This window comes from Meleagris gallopavo, chromosome 5, assembly GCF_000146605.3.
Source record: "Meleagris gallopavo isolate NT-WF06-2002-E0010 breed Aviagen turkey brand Nicholas breeding stock chromosome 5, Turkey_5.1, whole genome shotgun sequence".
Taxonomy (NCBI): domain Eukaryota; kingdom Metazoa; phylum Chordata; class Aves; order Galliformes; family Phasianidae; genus Meleagris; species Meleagris gallopavo.
In genome coordinates this window covers 21,545,654-21,550,479 of record NC_015015.2, presented here as the reverse complement: position 1 = coordinate 21,550,479, position 4,826 = coordinate 21,545,654, and positions in this window count along the sequence as shown.

The window sequence follows — 4,826 nt, the reverse complement described above, 5'->3', positions numbered from 1 at the left end:
TGGCCACTATCCCCTCATCAAGGTCATTGATGAAGATGTTGAACAAGACCGGACCCAGCACAGACCCCTGGGGGACACCACTGGTTACAGGTCTCCAGCCAGACTCTGCACCACCAACGACGACCCTCTGCGATGCAACCAAACCCAGCATGTTCACTGCCACAGAGCTGCAGAGGTTTGTCTCTTTCATGCATTGAAGAAGGTGATTCCCAGAGCCCTTGCTATGATCAGCTGTCAACTACTGACATTCAAAAATATTTATTTTGTTCTTCTGACTCTCAAAGCTCCTTATGGAAAGCAGGGTCTCAGAGCAGTAATATGTTAGTGTTGCAATACCATAATTACACCACCTCCTATCCAGGAGCAAGAGGTCCCTGCTCTCTGGATCTCTTTGATCCAAATAAACATGAATGCAACAGAGCCTGCTCAAACAACCTAATTGCTAGTCTAGTTGTAATATGTGTGAATTTATGGCAAACTTCTCAGAGCCCAGCCTCCTCACAGTCCACCCTCCACGCATGCATCCCACTTGGTAGTTGAATGGTCACAGAATATACTGCTTCCCATGGATTTATGGCAATCTTTGTGAGTGATATTAGAAGAGAAAGAGTTTATGGATAAGAGCTTTTCCCTCAGCAAAGCCACCACCTCTGACTGCTTCTGCTTTTTAACTCAAGATCAAGAGTTTAAAAACTGATTTCTAGACTCCCAGGTTGTTACTGCCACAGTGCTGGTATAGCAAAAGAAAGGATCATGGTTCACAAAAGGTATATTTGTTTGCAAGAATTTAGAATCACTTCTTATATGCCACCACTATTTACTTCCCAAATGGTCTTGACTTCTCCTCCAGGTGCCTTGAATTGCTGGTCTGCACCCTCAAACACAATGACTAACTCAACAGGTGTGTGCACAGTGATGCTCCCATGCCACATGAACATAGTATAGTCCAAATTATAGATTATATATAGGCTAAGCGTGACACAAGGCTCCAGCAAAATTGTTCAGGCCATGGCTAACAGCCAAGATGGGGCATATTGGCCCAGGGAAAGCAGACAGGTGGGCAGATCTGTACATGTGCTCACCTGGCAATGCATCTGGGGAGAAGCACAGCTTGTTCCAGATGTACGCTGCACAACAGGAAATTTCTGGGTTTGCACCCTGAATTCAGCTTCCCTAAATCTGCCGAATTCTGTGTCCAGACACCCAACTCCTTAGACTAAACAATTGATGAACACCATTAAGCAGCTCTGTAATCTGGAAAGAGTTTACAAACACATTGTGGCAGATGGGTGTCATGCAGAATTGTGGACTTACTGTGTTTTGGCATATTAAAATTTCCCTTCATTCCTCTGGTTTGGCACAAGATGAGCTGCACAGAATGGAAGTGTCTAGTTTTTTGGTGTGCGTGGAAGCTCTCAGACCATTGTTTGCTGGTGACCAGCTCAAGCAGCAGCTGCTGCAATAGGAACTATGTCTGAGACCTGTCCACCAGCTTGTGGTTGTCTCTTGTAACAGCGATTGTAGCCTGCTGGCACTTAAGTGTCTGATTGCTTCCTGCAAGTTTGGTATCTTCTTTTGCCAGGTCAGGCCAGGCTTCTGACCTGGGAGAAACCCTGTTTAAATATAGCCAAGATGTTTTTGCTCCTTGTTTTTTAACAGTTCAAGATATTTCCTTTTTTTTTTTTTCTTATAAATAACTTTTTCATGTGAAGAATTTGCCCAACCCACAATGGCACCATTTGGTACACCTTCTTGGCTCCGATCCCCTAATCCACACTTTGCTGGGAAGCAGGTTTGCCAAAAACGCACCAAGTCTGCAGAGCTGCTTGCTGGGGCCCACCAGCAGCCCAAGAGACGTCTGGGGAGAAGGAAGCAGTCTGTCCAAAGCATCTATCTGGTTGCAGGAGCATCGCTGCAGGAGCACCGCTGGCCTCACTGCTGGGTGGGTGGCGATCTTCCCCACAGCTTCTGCAGCACTTCCAGTACTGCGGAACTTCCCGAGTCTGCTGTACCACCTGGATCCTGTGAGTCACTCTGATGCTGCTTTAACACCTTCATTCCTTTGCACCAGAGTGATCCAGAATGCCAGTGAATTTTATCCAAGTGTGGCACAGAAAACAGAAAATTGTAATTATGTTTTGTTTTGTTTTCAAATGATGCTATGTACTTCATGTGGTATTACAGGAGATGTGTCCTAACATCTGCAATTCTTTCTGCCACATCCCCTCATTTGCAGTCTTTCAGAAGAACTCTGCAGGGAGCAGGAATTCCTTGGATCCTCATCTGCAAGGGACAAATTTTCAGCTTAGGCATGAGACAGGGGTGACGGTGCAGCCCAGGGCTGCAGAGGAGTACTTCAGGCAGTCATATACCAGCCCCTGCCAACCTGCCTGGTGCTATTTGCCTTGCAGAGCTCAGGTCTGAACTTCACCTGCTCTCACTGCAGCCTCCATGGTTTCCCTTTTCTCACAGCAAATCCATCACTCAGAAAAGCCTGGAAATATCTGCAGGACAGTGTCTTAAAACCAAACAGCCCCAAGCACCAATGTGTTTGTGTTGGAGGGTGGCTTTAAATCATAGCACAGCAACCTGCTTCTGGACTCATCCCGCTTCAGTGTGATGCTATGCTGTGCCAGTTTACTACTGAACACTGATAGCTCTGCAGGTTTGGGCTGTTTCTACTGCATTTAAAAGTTCAAAATAAAATAATCACAAAAGAGAAGTGAGGAATCTAAACATGTGATCATGCCTCAGCCTAAACAATTTAAAAAATATATGAAAAATCCAAGCCTCTGTTTTGTTGCTGTCTTAATCTAATTTTGGCCAGATGCACATTGCCTATTTCTTCAGAGTAAACTGAATTTTACAGAAAAAGCACTCTCATTTCACAATTTGCTGATGCAGTACCTCAAACTCATGCCACAGCACAGTTGGCTGACAGACAGATTTTCTAGTTCATGCATTTTGTTGGTAAATTTTCTGTTACTTACATTTCACTGCTGAGCACTGCACAAGAAAACTTTCTATAGGGTAGCTGAGAAACTTTACATGGAGTCTGAAGAAGGTTTCTTTGCATCCACAGAGCGCACAGCCTTCCTAGCACTATACCACATGCATGTCTAGACACCACTTAGTACAACGGGGCCTGTCCTATCCCTGCCTTCCGAGGTGATGAGGCTGAACCTGGCTTGGGAAGGAGTAAAGGCATTTCCCAACATGGCATAGCTGCCAAACTTCACACCTGAGCAGAGTGAGCCAGGCAAGGAGGGGAGCTGGGCTGGTCCCTTGGTATGGTGCAGCTCAAATCCCAGCTGCCCTGCGGCAGGTGACAAGTGAGGCAGAAGCCCAGGATGCTCTGTGAGCCTGTCAGTCATGTACCACTGCCATGAGAGCAGATGGGCAGGCAGGCATGCAGGGATCTGCCCAAGAGCGAGCAACAGAGCTCATTCAAGGCACTCTCCTGAATGCGCTCACACCTCACCCTCAGTCCAGGCCCAAGCGTGGACCAGCAGCAGATCTGGCCTGAGGCCCAGCCTGGAGGCTGCTCTTAACATTCAGCCTGGGTGTCAGCGCTGGCATGGCAGCTCCCAGAAGCCAGAGGCCCTGCAGCAAGTGGGGCTGGGCCTGCCCGTGGGTGCCCCACACACTGTCTGCAAGGTGACTGCCATTTGGTGCCCCCAGGGCTCTTTCTGATGAGGCACTTTGCATGGAAGCGCACCCCAAATGGTGAATCACTTTGGAAACGGTGGGCCTTTCTTTATGCAGAGAGCTGCAGAAACAAAAGGCACCTCGGCATGTGGACATGAACCCAGAAACACTCCTCCTGCATGCAGTTTCACTGGCACTCCCAGACCTGACTGTGTCCCAGCACTTCTACATTTCAAGAGACAGCACTCAGTCTAACCTCATCTTCTGCAAAGACTAAATCTTCACAGAGTTCTGAATAGGTCTGTTTAAACTAGAAATGCAATTTCATCTTCTTTTTGTGGCTCTCCACATATAAGCACTGAATTCACCTGAGGTGGAGACAGGGTGCGGGAAAGGAACTGTTAGTTCTGAACAAGGATTCACTTTCTATCACTTTCAAAAGAGAGTGACAAGTCTAAGTCCAAGTCCTGTAACACTTGTTTGGATAACATGGCTGGATTCAGAGAACTTGAAAAACAGTGCTGATGGATGTCCAAATCACCTTGGTTTGTAAGGTATAATATGTCAGGCGTGATAGCTGTGCTAGCAATTGCTGGGTGTGTCCTAGCACCTCTTCCCTGAGGAAAACAAACAAAAACAAAAGGAAGAAGAAAGGGAAACAAAGGGCTTAGCTGGGGGCCACTGCAGCTTTGACAAGAAAAACAGTCCCAGAACCAGCAGGTCTCTCCTACATGTTTTATTCCCCCAGATCCTCTCTAGGTTGTGCCATTTTAAAAATCTACAAGCTAGGACATCAAAGAGAGATTGAGCACAGGAGAAAGGCTATAGTACAGAAGCACTGTAAAGAATGAATGCTCAAAGACCCAGGGTTTAAGGGTGTGGAGATGTAGGTTTGCACACAGTCGCAATGGCTGAACGGACACTGCACGCAAAAAGAGCTGCCTGAGCATCAGGGTTCCCTGGATGAAGGTTTGTCAGCTCTGCCCTGCAGTACAGGAAAGCAAAGGCAGCACAAGCAGATCTACATCAGAACAACAACTGCATTACTGTCCCAACACCAGCTCCCTTCCTCCTGGCCATGGCTGTCACAAGGGGCTGGATTAGTTTTGCTGGGGCAGTTTGTTTTGGTTTTAGAAGGATACAATGTGTCCTTGAAGTTTTTGTTGGGGTTTTTTTTT